The 21,440-nt window shown below is 40.1% G+C and overlaps 1 protein-coding gene and 1 non-coding gene across 17 annotated transcripts in view; one reads left to right on the plus strand and one right to left on the minus strand.

The window, feature by feature from the left end:
- The window catches only part of NRCAM (neuronal cell adhesion molecule), a 154,055-nt gene that overhangs the window by 84,714 nt on the left and 47,901 nt on the right, over positions 1 to 21,440 (minus strand). The gene's annotated exons all lie outside the window — the stretch shown is intronic.
- Positions 4,176 to 4,321, plus strand: LOC113444428 (small nucleolar RNA SNORA23). Its single transcript, XR_003375230.1, has one exon. It is a non-coding gene; the product is annotated as a small nucleolar RNA SNORA23 (small nucleolar RNA).

Below are 21,440 nucleotides of genomic sequence, written 5' to 3' on the forward strand. Positions count from 1 at the left end.
TACTCTGATACTTCTTTATTTTTTAATGCCAGAGTTAATTTATCCATTTCTGCACAGCTTGATATTTTCTGAATAACCATTCCCTCAGGTGGAATATAGGGTTGTTTCCAGCATTGTACGAAAGCCAATCTAGCTTCCGTCAATATATGTAATATTATATATTTAACTTTTGGGGGGAATTGTCTGTTGAGAATCCCTAATAGGAAAAAATCTGGTTTGAGTTCAATCTGCTCAGATGTAGAGATGTAATTTCCTCCAACCATTTCTTTATTCTCAGCCAATATCTCTGGGTTTCTGTACAAGACCACCACATGTGGTAGAATGTTCCTTCTTTCTTTTTACACTTCCAGCATTTAGGGCTCACGTTGGGAAACATTTTTGCTAATCTCGAAGGGGGTAGATGCCATCTACAGAACATTTTATAAGTGTTTTCTTTATATGATGCCGATTTTGTAATTTTATTGTTTCTATTCCAGATCTTCTCCCATTCTGTTAGAGTAATGCTACAGCCTATATTCCTACTCCAAGCTATCATATTACCTTTAACTATTTCGTCCTCTAATTCTACCTCTAATAGTTGTAAAATTTTGTTATAATTTTTTTATCTGGGCCTAATATAATTTTATCTAATTGTTGTGGTTTATTATAGATTCCAGTCTTTCATGTCCTGTCTATATCTATTCTGGACTTGGAGATATGCCCATTGGTCAATTTGTAACCCTTGTTCCTGGAGGTCTTGCCATAATTTCAAATTTCTTGTATATCCAATAGATCTTTATACTTTAACATCTTATTAATGTCCAAATTATTCGGGTGAATCATTGCCTCCATTGTTGAGAGCCAGATTGTGACCTTTAAATAATATTTTTTCCTTATTTTGTTCCCATTGGCCAATAGAGAATCTCTAATTAAGTGTCTATGAAAATATTTTTGTTTGGTTTTCCCCATATCCCAAAGGAAGGCATGCCACCCCCTCTGTAAATCATGGTCATCTAAAGTTAGTATTCTTTTATTAGATAGATTCACCCAATCTTTCAACCATACTAAGGAAGCTGCACAATGATATAACTCCCAATTTGGGAGGGCCATACCTCCCCTGCTCTTCATATCTTTCATTGCTTTTAAGTTTATTCTCAGTTTTTTCCCTTGCCAAATAAATTTTGCAATTATCCTATTAAGTTCAGTAAAATAGTTTTTGTGTATTTTAATTGGTATTGCCTGAAATAAATAGGTGAATTTAGGGAGAATGGACATTTTAATAGTGGCAATCCTCCCTAATAGGGAAAGTGCAGTTTAACCCATGTCCCTAGATCTTTCTTTACCTGTTGTAATAATTTGTCAGTTATTTTCCATCAATGTCTTACATTGTGCTGTCAACCATATTCCTAAGTATTTGATTTTCTTTACCACTTGTAATCCCATCGTCTCTTGTAATTCTGATTTCTGTTTTTCTGTTAAGTTTTTAGTTATTAATTTTGTTTTCTTTCTATTAATTTTAAGTCCTGCAACTATTCCAAATCGTTCTAACTCATTCATCAGTTTCTGTCCTTTTTCTGTCGGGTCCAATAAAGGCTTCTTCTAATAGACAATTATAAAATCACCACTATAAATGTACTCGATGGAGATTAATATTTTTAAAAATGTTTGGAATTTCAGGCATATTTGAAAGTAGAAGAAAAGTAGAAATTAAATTGTAAAAAAAGAAGTTGTTCAAAAATAGGCACATTTATGAAAGCACATTTATGAAGTAATTATTAGGAAAGGAAAAGCATGGATATCATTGGGATCCTGAGATCAGAGATTTCCTGAGACAGGAATAATGAGTTGATATCTTTAGATGTCACTGAATGCTGAGTGGAGACATGAGGACTATCATGTTTAGTCTATAAAAGGCTGGGTAGTGCAGCCTTTCTTGAAAGGGATATAACAGCTATGAAGAGCAAAGGCAATCTAATCTACAGGTAGTCCTCAACTTACAACAGTTCACTTAGAGACCATTCAAAGTTACAACAGCACTGAAAAAACCTTATAACCATTTTTCACGCTTATGACTGTTGCAGCATCCCCATGGTCATGTGATGTACATTTGGATGCCTGACAACTGACTCACACTTATGACGGTTGCAGTGTCCCAGAGTCATGCGATCACCTTTTGCAACCTTTTGACAAGCAAACTCAAAGGGGAAACCAGATTCACTTAACAACTGTGTTACTAATTTAACAACTGCAATGATTCACTTAACAATTGTGGCAAGAAAAGTCATAAAATGGGGAAAAACTCATGAAACAAAATTCTCACTTAGCAACATAAAATTTTGGACTCAATTGTGGTCATAAGTTGAGGACTACCTGTACTGGGGCTGACATTGCCCTTTCCAGTATAAACCATTCTACTGTAAGAATAAGTTGTTTTCCTTTCAGTTTTTATTTACTAAATAAAGAAAATTATAATTACACATTATTTTTCTGTAAAGACCACTAAACAATATATACCACAATAAGCAAAACAATTGCATACAATATGCATAACTTGAAAAATTGACAAAATATACAAGGCATCAACTAATTTATACAATTTTATTTATTATTGGTCTATCATATTTTTATGCTGCTGCAGTGAAAGACACCATTCATGGCAGCACATCAAATAGATAGTCATTTTCAACTAGCTCTTTGGTGTTACTGAAAAGCTACATAGGCAGGGGTGGGATTCTACCGGTTCTGACCGGTTCTATAGAACCCCTTGTTAACTTTCTAAGCAGTTCGGAGAACCGGTAGTTAGAAGAAATCTCCTTTTGTTTTTTTCCACCCTTACTACATTCTTAGCAGACAACCTAGACTTATTGTCTCCGAATGAGTTTTTTGTCTTAAAGGGGAAGGGTTGTTTGAAGCTTTTTACACTGCTGTTGGGAGGAAATACTCCCCTTGAAATACTTCTTGGCTAGCTAAAAAGATTGACATTCAAACGTGAGTTTACATACCCTTTCGGAGTTTTGGTCTAAAACTGGTGTTTTGGTGAAGTTTAATTCTGTCCTTTTTTTTAGTATTTATTTGATTTGTCAATCACTTACAAGATACAGGTATAAGAATAAATATAGTTTTGAATACATGAGATAGATACTTATATAAGAAAAACTAAAAAACAATAGGAATGTGAATCCCACCCCTGGAGTATAGGATTACTTTTTTGCGTATGCATCTAGGAAAGAATTAATTTTGGGATAGAAAGTTCATTCAATGTCAGGATTACAAAGTGAGACTATATGTATGTTTCAGGATTTACAGAGACTTTTTAGCATGTTCTCCCTCTGAAAACTATTCTGGTTTCTCTGTGGGAATGTTACAAATAGTCTTTTTCCTTCCCGATTATAAAATAACATAAATGTTCTACTTTGTTAGATATTATTTATTGATGTTTTCTAGACAGTTGAATATAGATACTTACCCAAGTTAAAAAAAAGTTTAAGATATACTGCATCTTGTATTGCCAAGATAAAACGTGAATAAGAGACAATGAAATACCTCGAAATCCTACTTAGTATTAACATACAGTTTCTTAATTCCTATCAATGGAATGGGTCTTTTCATGCATTTAGTTCATTAAGCTTTTATGTACTTTGCCTTTAAATTGTACATTTATTTTAAATATTTGTTTTGACAGAAGATACATATTAAGTATTTACTCACCTAAGTCCATACGTAATGCTTTGTATTATAATGAGTGTAACTTAATGTTAACTTAATGTAACTTAATGTAACTTAACTTAATGTTACTTAATGTTACTATTGCATGATACTATACTGAGAATGTTTCCTAAATACAAAATATTAAAAAGTTAAATATCAAATAATTCATCCCAAAATTTTGAAAACTACACAAATGGTCATCATTTTGGAAACAACCCGATATCATTATTTGAGTACTTATTTTGTCACCTTGGCATTATCCATTATTTCAGCAGGCTTTAAAAACTGCTGCTAGTCAACATTCTCATAGAACACCAAAGCTCTTCAATGTTATTAAACCACATACAATGCAAACACAAAACAAAACCCTGAGCTAGTAAAAAGGTCACTAATGTCAGATGAAATTGCCAAGTCAAGTAGACATGAATTTGCTTAGTTTTAGACATTCTGTAATGGTATACATATTCTGGTAAATATCGTTTGTTAGCTAAAGTGTGTGTGTGTGTGTGTGTGTGTGTGTGTTGTGTGTGTGTGTGTGTGTGCACGCACACACACACACACACACATTAATGCTAAACCAAAGAAGAACATGGAACAATTCAACAAGAGTTCAATTCTTTATTTCCTTACATACAGTAGACAGAATATTGCCAGATTAAACTCTTACTACTTCTAACCTACAGATATACCCTTGGAAATTCTAAGGAGTGACTATCTTCACTTTCTTTCTCTGTCTTCTATCCAGTTCTGGTTGTGCTACCTCTGGAGGCAATTTAAATTTAAAACCTACAAGCTACAGTAATATACACTAATCTCCAAAATAAAAGCAAGGGAACACAACATTATAGAATGCTTTATGTAGATGCTGGCTAGCATTTCGACAAGCAGTTGGAGGCAAATGCAAACAAACTTTATCTTTGCAAAGTACTGTACTTACAAGGTATAGTACTTAAAAAGCAGAGCATTTCCCAAAGTGCTTAGGAACAAACAATATAGTACTATCGAATAACAAAAAAGGGTATTTTAAAAAACAGAAGTAATTCTAGCACTCAATTCTGGCACTAGTCCTCAAGCAGAGGTGGTATTCAGCAGGTTCTGACCAGTTCTCGAGAACCAGTAGTGGAAATTTTGAGTAGTTTGGAGAACCAGCAAATACCACCTCTGACTGAAGATTTTACAGTATCCTTCCCCTGCCACACCCACCAAGCCACGCCCACAGAACCAGTAGTAAAAAATGTTGAATCAAACCTCTGTCCTCAAGCCCATGCAGCACCCTAAAAAACCAAAAACAAACTCAATGCCACGCCGGCTGCAAAAATCCCTGGATCTTGTTTGGCCGGGTGACCAGGGGCAAAAAAAACACTGCCAGGTTCAGGAAATTGCATGTCGTAATCACAAATGGCATAGACTGAATTCAAGTCACATGGCTATAGAGGCCTCTTTTTTTTTTCCAGTATATGTTTTATTTTTATTCATAAACCTTTTGAATACAGTGTAGTGTCAGGGAATACCATTAACTAAAAAGCAAAGGAAAAAACAAACGAATATCAACATATATATACTAGTAACCATAATGATAGTGTAACAAAGTAATTTTAACGAAATTTCTTTGTATTAGCTTATTTATAGTTCTGTTGGTTATATCAACATGTTTATAATTGTCAACCCTCTGTATTTGATTCTTACATGACAATAATCTTTCTTCACCTAATTTCTACTTCTTATCTCTAACCACTTGTAAAATCTGTTCCATGTTAAGTAATATTTTGTGTCTTCTTTATCCTTTATTTTTAATGTCAATCTATCCATCTCTGCACAGTCTAGTATTTTACAAATTCTATCATCATCTGATGGGGTGTTCTCATTTTTCCAATATTGTGCAAATACAATCCTTGTAGTTATCAATACATGCAAAATTAGATATACAATTCTTGTATCATATCCTTCTAGCATTATACCCAACAAAAATATTTCTGGTTTCAAGTCTGTGTGTTGCTTAATCATCTTTTCCAACCGTAGGAAGTTATCACCTACCCCTCTCCTAGAAAAATGAAATATCTTAGAAAATATTTAAAAGGCAGAATATTTCCCCTAAAGAGTAGAAACTCAGAAGCAGAAACTCACCTCAGAAGCAGAAACTTAGCCCCCAGCTTTGCTAATGGGCCATTACTCTGGCCAAGGCTAGCCTAATTTACATAACAAAGATCTCCAGGTAGAGCTATAATAGGAATTGCCCAAAGCCCTTTCATTACATCATCATCCAGCAAGGCTCAACCAAACCTGGGACTCAGGACAGTCTATAGAGTTGCCCCTGCATAGCCCCATGGGAGTTGGACAACCAATCAGAATACAAGCTGAAATTCAAATCCCAACAGAGGGTGTAAAGCCCAGACACTTTCAGCATCTCAGCCCTTCCTTCTTTCTTCACCCAAGGCATGTGATCCTGTCCACCATTAAACCATCTTTCCAAGCAGTCACCATGTTTCCAGTGCCTTTCTTCCCCACTTGGAACTGAGCCCAGAAGGATAATTCCTCCTGTGTTTTTTCGACCAATATTTTCTTGCTTTCATACAAGTCCACCACATATGATAAGTACCTGGAGTTTGATTACACTTCTAAAATTTGGCAGACATCAACAATTTTGCCAATCTTGCTGGTGGCAAATGCCACCTATAAAATATTTTATAAAGATTTTGTCAGAGTATATTCATGAACTGGAATAGAGCTTGGTAACTAAGTCAGCCAATGAGGACTGTTTTGGAAACTGAAACTAGAATTAGCCTAGGTGCAGCTCTATATTAAACTCTGCAACTCTGCTGCTATGTTAAATTCTGCAGCTTTGAAGCTATGTTGAGCTCTGACTGCCTCTCTCCTCTGCTCTGTATAATGCTTGCCTGCTGAACTAAAGTGAAACTGATGTCTGTTTCTGTGTGCTACTGAAGTTACTTGCAACATGTTTCTGTATGAGTTTGCTCCACATTGGAGAAATCTACAACTGGTCTCTAAAATCTACCTATTGTGTTTATAAAGACATTAAATGAAGCATCAGACATCTGTGTTTATTTTTCTGGCACTGACTTAACACTGCAAAACACTGAATAGATTTTCCTTATATGCAGTAGCCATTGTCAGTTTATTTATTTTATTTTACTATTTTATTATTTATTTATTTGTCAAAAGCTTACAATATAACAGAACAAGAATAAACATAAGTTTAAATACAAGAAATAGGAACTAATAATTGAGGACAATAGGACAGGGATGGTAGGCATGACTGTGCACTTATGCACACCCCTTACAGACCTTTTAGGAATGGGGTGAGGTCAATTGAGTTTGAAGGTAAAGTGAGGTCATTTGAGTTTGAATTGAGTGAGGTCAATTGAGTTTGAAGGTAAAGGAGTGGGGGTTTGAGCAGGTGACAACAGAATCAGGTAGTGAGTTCCAGACATTGACCACTCTGTTGCTGAAATAATACCTTCTGCAATCGAGTTTGGAGTGGTTCACATTTAGTTTATAACTGTTGTGTGCTCTTGTGTTGTTGTTAAAGCTGAAACATTCATTAACTGGTAAGACATTGTAACATATGATTTTATGCTTAAGTCTAATCTTAGTCGGCATAGTTCAAGGTTGTCTAAGCCTAGAATCTCAAGTCTGGTGCTATAGACTATTCTGTTGTGAACAGAGGAATGTAGTACTCTTCTGGTAAAATACTTCTGGACTCGCTCGATTGTATTTATGTCTGATATACAGTGCAGATTCCAGACAGCAGAGCTTCATTGCTATAGTTTTTCCCATTAGGACCTTTTAGAGGTGGGATGGTTTCTGAGTCTTTAAGTTTGGTGTTTTCAAAGTTATAGAAGGCATGGGTGGATTTTGTGCATAGAAGATTTTCCTCTTGCTTGCAGTGGTAATAGGTGCATTCTGTCTTTATCTGTCCTTTGGTTACTGTCTATTGAATCAGTTGGGACAAGCTTATTATTGTCTCTCATCCAGACAGTCACTCTTCCTGGTAATTCTGAATATTTGGGAAATTCATTCATTTATTAATATTGAGACAAATAAGCTAAGCTTCAGGGTCATTTTGGGGGGAGCTTTCCTGCTGGTAATCTCTGCCCTCTGGTTAAAATTCAAAATAGCATGGCGCATGAGATCCCAAAGCTTCTCCTAGTGATCTCTTCATCTTCATCTCTTAATATTAATCCTTATACCAGCTAGGAGTTTTGGAGCATTGCCAATTCAAACTGCCAATATTAACGTTCCAAAAAATGCTTAAAAGAATTGAGTAATTTGAGTAACTTGATACCTGTCCCTATATGCTTAATTCATAAAATTAAAGTACCTTAGTTTTTGCTCATGTCAGAATAGCAACGTAGTATTTTAAAGCTTTTCCCTATCTAATTTCTACTATATATAATCAACTTCCCACTGAACTATATTTGGAGTCTGAGATTTAAAAAGACCCTTAAATGCTTCCCTTTTCAGGATTTTTAATAAAGTTGGAAGAACTTTCCAATGTCAGTAGTCAATATTTGTTATAACTATTGTAAAACTGGAATTAGATAAGGTTTTAAATTTATTTTACTGTTACACTATTGCTACTGGTTAATACTATGTTGTGGTTTTTATTCTTTTCTTTGTTCTGTGCTTATCTATAAGCAAGTGCCAAATAAAATTACTGAAGTACAGGTAGTCCTTGATGTACGACTGGTTGCTTAGCAATGGTTCAAAGTTATGATGGACGCCGGAAATGAAACTTACTAGCTGAATTCTAAATTCTGGGTCCCTTACAGCCAGATAACTGAATTTGGGGTACTCAGCAACAAGCTCACGTTTATTACTATTTTCAGTGCCCTGAGTCACATGACCACAATTTACAATAAACTTGTGTGACCCCCTCACCATAAAAACACTTTAAGTGGCTTAATAATGATGTTAACACAAAAATGAAAAATTCTGAAACAAAAGGTAATACAAGTACAAAAAATGGAAGCTCATCCCAATAAAGTATTGGGGTTAATTTAACCATGTTTTAGCCAAGGAAGATGATGGCACTATGTGGAATTATTATTGGCAGAATGTATTGTGATCTAAATCAGCAATCATAGGTTACCACAAACTTGTCTCAAAAGAAGATAGATGAAAATTATCCAAAGGAAGCATCCCACAAGTCACACTACACTTAGGCCCATACCCCTATGCTGAGCCAACAACAGGCCGCATCTTCCTGTGCACAGAAAAGCATGGCACGAAACAGAGACTTTCTTCACTTCACTCAGCCCTCAATAACTTTGTCATATGAAGATAAAATGTCAGAAGAAAATGCAGGACTGCTTGGTTGTTTTGTTGGACAATACAATGTGGCAGGTTTAATCAAGAAACAAGTCTAATTAGCACAAGCTATACTTGGGGAGAAGCCACGAGCTTCTCATATTTAGGAAGCAATTTGGGTACGGTAAAATTCCTGGAGTAACGCTGGTCAGCGAGGGTGCATCTTGCTTCCCAATTTGTCTAATTCCTTGCTTCAAAATGTTTCTGGAACTGACCTTGGCTTGCTTCTAAATTTCTCATTCATTTGTTCTTTTCAATGCTGTTTTTCAGTGAGTACCTTGACTTTGGACCAAACTTATGCTATGATGTAGCTTGATAGATTTGATGTGACAATAACACAATAATAAGCTACTTTTGTCTAAAGCCAAAGGAAAAGGTATAAGAGGCAAAGCGGAATATCAAGCTCAGTATGTATCAGCAATTCCATGTAAGAAAATAGGACTAAGAATACAAACAATCTCAATTTTCAATTTCAAAGTGAGCCTGCATTTATAATCCAAGGGACGCTGAATAGGGTAAAAAAAAGTTGGAGAGAATGAAGATTGATACCAATACTACTACAGACATCATATGCTTCTGATTAATTAGCATGATAGGTAAGTAATTAACATGATGTGTTTCGATTTTCATATTTTAAAACTTAATATTGGAGCAGATCTATTGTACCTAGTGTTAAAGGTGGCTTAGAATCAATGGCCATTAGCAATAACAGATTCCTTTATCTGCTCTGACTATGCAATCCAGACTACTTTAAATAGAGAGGATGCCACATTCTTTTGAAGTGCAGTAACATTAGTTATGTATTAAAAAAAATGGCCCAGAATAGAAGCCAAACAAAGACTTTTAAGAGCTTGGCTTCCGAACAGAGTTAAGAGAAGCAATGATGTATTACTGTGAAGTGCCTGCTCCCAAAGTGAACCTCAAGTTTGCAGGTACTAATGGCATGTAATTCTGACAAGAAATGTCAACCTGAAGGCCCTTTCTTGAACAAAAGAGACACAGAGTGTTCCTCTGTTGCAGGGAGTCTATTCACACAATCATTTTTGAAAGAGTGATCTTGAAGCTATAAGGCTTAAAAGAATTCTTCAACAATAACCACAAAAAGATTCAAATTGCCATAGTGGCAGTAAAATAAATTAAGGTATTTCATGCTGTTCTCAGTGTGGGAATGTGAAGTAGAGAGTGTATCCCAATAGAAACTAATCTTTTGAATATTTAGGAATAACATTTTTGTGGGGCAGATTTAAAAGTCTGATGCACGTAAACATAAAGAACAATGAATTTTTTTTAACTAACTTAATTTTACAGCACTGCATAAATAAAGATATAACATAAAAATACAACATTTGAAAACAACTCAGCTGAGCTGGTAATTCATATCCAAACATGTTTATTAGATGATAAAGTATTATAAAATGCAAAACACAAAAGTAAATACAAGAGCAGTGAAAGGGAAGGGGAATGTGAGAGAAGCGAGGCAAGATAGGGAGAAGAAGAAAAAGAAAAAAGCATTAACTTCCAACTCTCCGTTGCAGTAAAACAAGGCATTAATATCAAATCACATCTTTTTGTTTTTCCATAATAATAACAAGTCATTTCTATAAAGATCTATCAATCTAATTTGTAAAACCCAAAGTCAAAATTACATTTTTTCCACATCAAGCATGAAATTCAGAGGCAGTTTCCATGTGGAAACAAAAGTACTTGTGTTTTTTTTTTCTTTAATCAGAGTATTTCAGCCAACTCCATCAACTTCTGCATCCATTCTTCCATGGTAAATATCGTAAGTTTCTTTACATTTTTAACTGAGCTGGTAATTCATGTGAGGAAGATAATATCACAAATCAGTATTCAAGGCTTTTCTTACCACTTCAGCTCTCTAAGAAGTAACTATCTGAACTATACTGACAAAGCAAATGGCTCCTTTCCAACTCAGGAGCCAATCTTCTAGTTATCACATGTGATGAAAAGGTAGTGTAATTTGCCCTGCAATGTATAAAATCTTAAACTCACTGGTTATTTTTATAATGAATAAAATAACTTTCTTTTCCTTCTAAAACTGTTATTAGTCTCTTTTAAATCCTTGTTTATGAAAGAAGAAGTAATAAGAAACTCAGATACCTTGCCCAAATTTACTATATATCAAAAAAAAAAGAAAGTATAGATCTATCCAGATATTTGGCCTTGCTTTATAAATTGTACATATGGTGTGTGGGTGTGTGCAAAAGAGAGAGAGAGAACATTTACAGATCAGAATTCCCTTCTACGCATAAGTACACAAGAAGAATCTTCGTTCACAAATACAGAATGTGTGGGAGACCATCCCCCAACCATCTTCAAATATTCCTTGAACATTTGGAGGAGATATTCGAATCTCCTGTAACTTCTGTTTGTTTTAATAGCTATGAGGGCCATTAAGGTAATATGGTGCTGGAGGAGATTCCTGTGAGTCCCTTGGACTGCAAGGAAATCAAAGCGGTCAGTCCTAGAGGAGATCAACCCTGACTGCACTTTAGAAGGCCAGATCCTGAAGATGAAACTCAAATACTTTGGCCACCTAACGAAAAGGAAGGACTTACTGGAGAAGAGCCTAATGCTGGGAACGATTGAGGGCAAAAGAAGAATGGGATAGCATAGAATGAGGTGGCTGGATGAAGTCACTGAAGCAGTTGGCATGAGGTTAAATGGACTCCAGGAGATGGTAGAGGACAGGAAGGCCTGGAGGAACTGTTAAGTTTGAGCAATGAGAGGCTGAACCAGAGCATGAGTGCAACAGTACTTTATTTACAAATAAAGGGCTGACCGTGCTTGCCAAGCCTGGAACTGGCTCACAGCAATCAGCGGCCAGTTGGACCCCGCAGCCTGCTTTTATAGCTGGCTGCTGGGGAGAACTGACCAATGGGAATGGGGGAAATAACGCCCACACAAGTGAGTGGACCTGAGTGAGAACTCCTTGAGCCCTCAGGACATAACACCCTTCCCCCAGATGCGGAACACGCATAGTCCTTGAGGTAGATGGGGGTTTGTGTTGGCGCCCGGAGCGGCGCAACTCGGGAACATTGTCTGACTGTTCGGTATCAGTCTGTGACGGTTGAGCTGGCATAGTGTCGCCAACACCCTCTCTGGACTGGGCATCCTCGGGACCCACCGGGTTGGTTTCTGGAGTCAAACTCTCGTGGGTTGGATCCGGTTGATCAACTCTCTGGGCGCTGTTGTCCGGGTTTGGGCTGACCGGAACGACTGCTGGGCGAGACTGGTCACTGGGTGCGATGTGGCTGGGTGGCGGATGGGACGATTCCCTTCGACTGGAGACTCTGGATCCTTGTTTGCGAGGTTGCTGAGGCGCCTTCTGAGTTGGTCTATGTGTCTCCTCCAGACGCGACCATCCTCCAGCCTGACTCTATATGATCTCGGCCCGGTGACGGCGATGACTTCGCCCGGAATCCAAAGTGGGTCCCCAGCGAAATTCCTTGCGAATATCGGCTCCTGTAACATAAAATGTCTAACCCCGAAGTGGAAGCGAGGGAGAGTCAGGACAGTATTGTGGGTGCAGTCTATCCAATACAGTCCTCAGGCGCCGGCCCATCAGAAGTTCCGCTGGGGACTTATTGGTGACTGCACAGGGGTTGAGTGCTGGCTCATCAGGAACCGTGAGAGTTTGTGGTGCCAGTCATCTCTGCCAAACCTAGCGAGGGCCTCTTTGGTGGTCCTGACGGCCCTTTCAGCCAACCCATTACTCGCAGGGTGAAATGGGGCTGTTAAAATGTGGCGGATGCCTAGGTTGGCTGCAAACGGCTGAATTCTACTGATGCGAACTGTGGGCCATTATCGGAGACCAAGGAGTCGGGTAGTCCATGGGTAACGAACAGGCGCGTTAACACGTTGGTGATTGCTAGTGTGGTTGTCGTGGATAGCTGCGCCACGCCTATCCACTTGGAATAGCGTCCACGACCACTAGGAACATCTTTCCATGCACGGGCCGCCAGATCGATATGGATTCTAGACCAAGGGGCGCTGGCGCTCTCCCATCTGGTAGGGGTGGCGATGGGGGAGCAGGACGGGATTCCTGGCAAATGCTGCAGGAACTTACCCAATTGACAATGTCCTCGTCTAGACCCGGCCACCACACGTAGCTGCGTGCCAACGCCTTCATTCTCACAATGCCTGGGTGTCCTCGTGCAACGCCTCCAGGACTCGGTACGCAGCGAGGTCGGAATGATCACTCAGTGCCCCACAGTAGACAACCCTGCAAACTGGACAGCTCCTGCATGCGAGTCTTAAAGGGTGCGAATTTGTTATCAACATTGCCTCCCGGCCACCCTCCTCACCCAGTCGAGCACCTGGGCGAGCGCTTGGTCTGCCTTGGTTTTGGCGGCGATGTCGAGGCGGTGATGGGCAGGTCCAACTGAGTGATTTCAAAAATGGCATTGACAGGAGCTGGGTCTTCAGCCGGAGCGGGTAAGGGGCAGCGACTGAGTGCGCAGCGTGGGATAGAGTTTTGCCCGGGCGGTGGATAAGTTTGTATGAGTAGGCCGCGAAAAAGCGTCCACCGTGTCATCCGAGGGGAGAGGACTTGAGGTGTCTGTTTGTCACGGCCAGTAAGCCCAGGAGGGGTTTATGGTCGGTGACCAGTTCAAGAAGTGGCCAAAAAGGAATTCGTGAAACTTTTTCACGGCTGCAACAGCTGCTAGGGCTTCCTTGTCTATTTGGCTGTAATTTCGCTCCGTGGCCGAGAGCGTCCTGGAGAAAAAGGCGATGGGGGCCTCGGCGCCATTGGCGAGTCGGTGACTAAGGACCGCCCCAATTCCAAAAGGGGATGCGTCTGCTGCCAGTACTAAAGGAAGGTTGGGGTCGGTTGGATGAGCACTGCCTCTGACGTAAGTAGTGATTTGACGGCGTTAAACGCCTGGTCTTCTTTGTGCCCCCAGTGCCACGGTGACTTTTTGTCTAGTAATCGGTGTAGGGGTTCGGCTATTGAGGCTTTATGGGGCAAAAAGGAGGCATAAAAGTTTAGGAGTCCCAAGAAAGCTTGTAGCTCCGTTTTGGAGGTCGGTGTGGGGGCTTCATGGATCGCCCTGACCTTGGACTCCAGGGGTGAATGCCAGAGGCGTCAATTTTATAACCCAGAAAGTCCACCTGTCTAGTGGCAATGGCGCATTTTTCTTTTTTTTTAACTTGAGGCCATGCTGTCTGAACCTCTCTAACACTGCTCGCACTCTCTGGAAGAGTTGGGGTCTGTCCCTGGCCGAGACCAAAATGTCGTCAAGTAGGGTACTACACCAGGGAGGCCCTGTAAAATCCGCTCCATAAAGGATTGAAAAATGCCCGGCAACACTTACGCCAAATTGGAGACGCTTGCATCGGAAGGCACCCCTGTGAGTGACAATGGTCTGAAGTTCCGCTGTTTGGTTATCAACAGGGAACTGTTGATATGCTTGAGACATGTCCAATTTAGCAAAAATACTGCCCGGTTCGAATGTATGCAATAAATGCTGAATGACGGGCACGGGATAGGCGCTAACTTGTAAATATTTATTGATTGTTGTCTTGTAGTCCGAGCAAATTCTCAGGCTACCATCTTTTTTAGGGTGTGACAATGGGCGTCTCCCACTTGGCGAAATCTGTTGGCTCAATGACCCCTTGTTTTAGTAGTTTATCTAATTCAGCGTCTAGTTTTGGTCGAATAGCAAATGGAACTCTACGTGGTTTTAATCTGATTGGGGCTGCCTGGGGTCAACGGTGAATGAGATGGGGTTCCATTATAACACCCCAGCTCCTCGCTGAATACATCTGCGTAGTCAGCGAATAAGGAGTCAGTGTCTGAGGTTGAGACAGCATGGACTCCTGTTAACCCTAGGCCGAGGTGGGGAAACCAATCGAGCCCCAATAAGGTGGGTAGATTGCCGTTAACTACCACTAGAGGTAGGTGGCCTTTAAAAGCTTTAAAACTGACAAAGAACTTGCCTCTGCCGATCACGGGAATGGCCTTCCCCTGGTAGTCCTTCAGACCGAACTGGCATCTCTGAAGTAGATAGGCTGGGGTGGAGTCTCTTGAGGGTGTTCCACGAGATTATTGAGAGCGCTGACCCTGTGTCAACCTCCATGTGGCACGGTTTACCTTCTAGGGAAACGGAGAGAGAAATTTTACTAACAGAGTGGCAAGTACGCCTGGCAAGGCGGTGCGTGCGACAGTTTAATACTTGCCTCTGTGGTCCCGAGTGCGAGGACGGGGGTCTTTGTGCAGCGCTTTGGGGGCTTGGCAGACTCTGCAATGTGCCCCCTCTTATGGCAGTTGTTGCAAACGGCTCCTTTAAACTTGCAGGTGGCCCTTTGATGTGATCCCCACAGGCTAGGCACAGGGTGATGTGCTTGGGTGGACCGGTGTATTCTTGTTTGGCCCCTACCTGCGACCGTCTGTCATTGGTGAGGCGATGGACATCGTTCTCCTCGCTGTGGCCTTCCTCTGCTTCCACCTCTTCGGAATGGACTGGGAACGCTGCTAGCTTGGCGCTTGGGCCCTGAATTTCGGTGGCTGAGTTCGTAGCTAGCTCGGCTGCTAGGGCCTCCTCTACCACTTCTGCGCGAGGTTGAGGTCTTTTTAGCTAGCAGTCGCCTCTGTAGGTTGAGATCCTTGACCCCACAAACCAATTGATCGAGGAGCATGTCCTCCAGGTATGTTCCAAACCCGCAGTGCAGGGCTGCTGTTCTGAGGGCGGCCATATATTGGTTGATGGTCTCTTACTTGATTGCTTCCTCATTCGGAACGTGAACCTCCTGGCGATTTGTGAAGGTCTGGGAGCGTAGTGGTTTGTGAGGATCTCAAGCAGCTCGGACCACGGAACGTTTTTTAATTCTCTCGGCGCCACGAGTGCTGCAGCGGTATCGTAAACGGTGGCTCCGCAGTAGATTAGGAAATAGGATTTTTCCGATGCTCTCCGCATCTGCCAGGCCGACCGCATCGATGTAATGATTGAAACGGTTCTTATACGATTCCCACTTCTCCTCGTCTGGTTTAAACGCCCGGAATACTGGATTGGAACTCATGGTGCTGGAACGGCTGGGCTACCTGTGGGAGAAATCTCTCTGGGACTACGAACGCCGTGAGTTACAAGTGATATCAGCTCTGGAGAGGTTTTTTTGCTACCCTCTTTCTCTCTCTCTGGGTTACCACGTTGGCTGCTAGCCGTTGGAGGTGTCTTGATTCGCGCCAAAAAAGTGGGCGTTAGTGACTCTCACAGCGCTGTGCTGTGATTCCTACTGGCCCGAAATTCAAATGACACCCGTTTGAATTTCGCGCCAAATGCAGAGCGCCTGCGGCTGCAGCGCTTCACTTTCCCCGTAGCGAGGCTAACAAGCGGCTACAGACGCTTCTAACTATTTGACTCAGACCGCTTTCTCTGGCTGCGGATCTGCGTTTGCTCTTTTTGATCGCTCGTTTCGCTAGCTGACCGCTCTCTCTAGGCTGCGGATCAGCGTTTCCTTTGTTGCCAGCCGATCGCTCTCTCTGGGCTGTAGATCGGTGGCTAGTGACTCAGCGGTTGCAAGGTGCTTCTGGTAGCCATCCCACCTTCATCGCCAGTGTTAAGTTTGAGCAATGAGAGGCTGAACCAGAGCATGAGTGCAACAGTACTTTATTTACAAATAAAGGGCTGACCGTGCTTGCCAAGCCTGGAACTGGCTCACAGCAATCAGCGGCCAGTTGGACCCCGCAGCCTGCTTTTATAGCTGGCTGCTGGGGAGAACTGACCAATGGGAATGGGGGAAATAACGCCCACACAAGTGAGTGGACCTGAGTGAGAACTCCTTGAGTCCTCAGGACATAACAGGAACATTGTCCATGGGGTTGCGGTAAGTCGGATACGACTTCATGACTAACAACAACAACAACAAAGGTAATATGCTCTTGGGGCACTTCTACTCTGTATGAATGTTCATGTTGTATCGCTTACAATGTAGTCACAAACCAAACAGCAACATGAGGAAATTAGTATTTACAAAAGTGCAAATTGCTAACAACAGTGAGAACTCTTTGTTGTTCTTTGAAAGGCCGAGACAATGAGCTAAATGCAACTACAAGTGAATCTATTCCATAACTTTGGAATGATACAGGAAATATCCTCTGCAAATTTTTAGTCTGGAAGATTCATAATAAGCAAGTGTTTCTCAGATAGTAAATACTAAATTACCTGCAGATTAACACAGCATCTTAAATTGTGCTTAAGAGACAAGGTGTAACCAACTGCTGATTTTTCAACATGGCTTCGTGTAATTCCTGTGTTACACAATAGTTAGCAATACAAATAGCACATTCATATAAGGGCAGTAGAGGTAGTATTCAGAAGGTTCTGACCAGTTCTGGAGAACTGATAACAGACATTTTGAATAGTTTGGAAAACTGGCAAACTGGCCCCACCCCCATCTATTCTCTGCCTCCTGAGTCCCAGCTGATTGGCTGGGTCTTCTTTTGTTGCCCTGCACAGGAGAGCGGAGCTGGAAAGCAGGTTAGTAGTGTGAGGAGGAAATGGAGATTTTACAGTATCCTTCCCCTGTCATGCCCACCAAGCCATGCCCACAGAACCAGCAGTAAAAAATTGTGAATCCCATCACTGGAGTGTAGTCTCATGTGGCAGATACTGCAATAGTTAAAAGTTAAGGGTTAGATAATTCTTGACTCTAACAAAGTGCTATGGGATATGTTTCATATATTTTCAAATATTTATTTTATTTAAAAGTATTCATCTTCATAACTTGCTTCGATATCTGCTTTTTTTCCATACCGTACTATTATTTTATATTATTTTGAGGCTAATTTCATGAAAAATGGCATATCTTTACTGCATATTTCGAATAACTGGATTATTTTGTTTAACTAATCTTGCATAAAGAATTTATCTATCACACCAGCAGATAGAGATCAGCAAAAACAGTAACCACACTAATGGTGGTAATGGATTTGAAGCTGAACCACACCATTTACAAGATTGATCATAATAAAGAAGCCAGATCAGCCAGTTTCTTATATTTCTCTCTCCTTTTTCATTATATACTTTTTCTGACAAGAGTTTCCTCTGCTCTTATATAATAGAATTACATAGATACCATGATAACATGAAGAAAACCCAATTTCCTATATCTATGAGACAATAATAATATTCTTCACAAGTCTTGTATTCTGTTGTACAAATATTTTCGAATCACAAATATAATAATTGAATACGCAGCTGATGATTTTATAATAATATGAAGGTCAATACTAACATATATACACATAGGGATACTAATCACATCATAGGTCTAAGTTCAGAATTTTACTGCTAGTGGTTTCAAACACTATTATGTCATCAAATCTGTAATTTTTCAATTCACTGTATTTCATTTATAAATAATCTCCCAGTAACTATCAACACTTGTGAAAAAATTAAAATACTGTAGGTATTTCTAAACTCTTGCCTTAAGGAATTTATCCTCTATTTTGTATTGCGTTTTCAAGAGGCAACTGGTTCTGAAGGAAAACAGCGTGAAGATTTACGATGCTTTTCCCACTCTTAATGTTTATGTTCTTAAAACATTTAAGACTATGATTTATTTGCATCAAAACTTACTATGCAGAGGGAAATCTCCCAGGATTAGGCATGAAGTAAATGCTGGAGTAAATGATCAAAATAATTCACTGTTATAATATTTAATATGGCTTGTTGGTCATGCTTTAATATGCTGTATAAACCCACCATTATAGCCTATTGGTTATTCTGCTGTATGCAGTCAGCCAGTTGTGGTTTACTGAATAAAATATAATTAAGCTAGTCTAGTAGGTGGAACCATCTGGCTGATAGATATGCATGGATAGGAAACTGACAGAACACCAAAATTAGAGCAGACTGAAAAACTGAAAACTTTCCAGAGGAAGATAAGGACAACCATTTATACTGTGCTGACAAGAAAACTACACAGAAAGTCACCACAAATCACCACTTTTACATGCTGGCTTATCATTACTTAAAGCTAAGCACAAGGGTTTTTTTTCCTTCATTGTAATGCTACTACGTTCTCTTGGCTTGGGTGCTTCCATGGTTATGATATACCTGTCCCAGTTAGAAAAACTATTCCTAATGCAATATTTTCAACAGAGTAAAGCCCTACTTACAGGGGTAGGCGGCTACCGGTTGGCACCAGTTCGGATGTTAATTTTACCTCTGGTTTGCAGAACTGATAGTTGCAATGACTGGCTGGCCCTGCCTGCCCTGCCCTGCTCCTCCCAGGAGTCTCCACGCGGCCCATTTTGGATCTCAGGTAAGTACAGAGGCTTGAAGAGGGTGAAAAAAGAGAGCCTCCAGAGCCCAGAGAAGAGGGAAATGGGCCTCCCAGAGGTTCAAGGAAAGTCTCTGGAGCCTGGGGAGGGTGAAAACGGGCCCCCAGCTATGGTGCAGGAGATCAACTAGGTCATGCCCACCATTGCCATGGCCACCGATCAACCAGTTGCTAAATTTGTTTAAGCCCACCCCTGCCTACTGTACTATTATTATAGTGCGCACAATAACTTATAGATAAATTCTGTTGCTGCCAGCAATACTCAAATGACATCCCCCTAAAGGCATTCATAGTAACAGTATGGATAACTATGAGAACAAGTACTTTACATACTACAAGTAATCCTCGACTTACAACAGTCCCTTTAGTGACCATTCAAAGTTACAACAGCACTGAAAAATGTGACCTAACAACTATGGTGATAATTGTGGAAACAAAGATCGCAAAATTGGGTGCAGTCATATGATGCTTCACTTAACGACAAATTTTCTGGCCCTACTTAGTTGTAAATCAAGGACTACTTGTATGTATACAATGAATTAAAATATCCATAGCAAGCAACTTCATATTAAGGGAGATAGTATGTCGGTTCTCTATTTTATTTATTGGAGATATTTAGCTAAGTAATTAAACTGAAAAATGAGAAAGCTTCAGAAAATTCCTGTATTATGACTGAAATGCTGAAAGCCGGTGGTCACAGTTTGCACAAGATGCTAGCAAAACTACACTCAAGAATGCCTCAGAAAACAAAAAATACCTGATGCATGAAAAATGCTGAAGGGATTCTTATATAAAAGAAAGGGGCCAAAGTGATTTAAAGAACTATTACCCAATAAGCCTTTTTTTCAGTCATCTACAAGGTTTTCACCAAGATAATAGCAAAAAGAATATTGAGAATATTAAATGATGCACAGCCAAAGAAGCAAGGAAGGTTCAAGTGGCTACAGCTCAATGGATCACATCCAGGTTGTTCAGCAAGTCATTGAAAGCCTCTGTGCATGGCTTTCGTTGTCGATGAAAATGCATTTGACTCAGTATTCCAGCAATAATTAATGCATGCTCAACCAAGGCATAGACACTGCTTACATAAACTTACTACACTCTATATATGAAAAAACAATGGCAACAATTTGCCTTAATGATCTTAAAGTAGAAATCAACATAGAACAACATGTATGACAAGGTGATACAACATCATCTATCCTTTTCTCAGCCTGCCTTGAAAAAGTATTTTGTGAACTAGTCTGGGCAAAAGATGGAATAAAAATCAATGGTGCCTATTTAAATCACTTAAGATTTGTGGACTGAGAATTTTCCTTAAGAGGACTTCTGGTGATGTCATCCTTGCTGATGGACCGAAGGCTGCAATTGTCCACGGCTTCAATCCATGCTCTCCCATCAAAGGGCTCCAATTGACTGCATCTGGGGCCAGAACCACCTTGTAGGGTGAAGAAGGGGGAGACCGCCATCTGGGTTGAGAGGAGCCACATCTCCCCTCCTTGGCTTGCCAAACACTCCCCTCCAAAGATGGCTGTAGCGGTGGTCAAGACGGCCACCCTGAAGAGGAAGAGCTGACCGGGACAAGATTGTGCAGGAGCGGTGAAGAAGAGGACAGCTTGAACAACTGGGCTAATAAGGTGCAACATCTAAATACAAGGTACCCAGGAATTACACTTCAAGGAATTTTTTAAGAGAGTTATTTAAGGTGGCGGACAGAGAAGTGAAGAAAAAAAGGGGGAAATTTTTGACAGCTGAAAGTGGCTTTGAAAGAGAAGCCTGAAGAAGGTATTTGTTTGAATTGGTAAATATATTATCCTGACACTAAATAGGCAAATCTAAAGCAGAACTTGAACATGTCAAAGGATTTAAGAGAAAGGATTCTGCAAAGTGATAAGGTGTAGTATAAATGTATTAGAAGTAATAAATTATTTAGAAAGTAGGAAATATAGATTATTAAAGTGAAAGACTGGAACTGATTTTTTTGTTATTGGAATACCTGCTTTTTGTTAAACTAAATACAGAGAAATGGAATAAATGTGAAAGAGAAATTATGAGAAACTTACTAACTATGATTGATTAATACATGGAATATAATGGGAATGAATTATGAGGATTGT

The sequence above is a fragment of the Pseudonaja textilis genome, chromosome 5, assembly GCF_049901715.1.
Source record: "Pseudonaja textilis isolate UNSWEBS1 chromosome 5, rPseTex1.2, whole genome shotgun sequence".
Classification (NCBI taxonomy): Eukaryota; Metazoa; Chordata; class Lepidosauria; order Squamata; family Elapidae; genus Pseudonaja; species Pseudonaja textilis.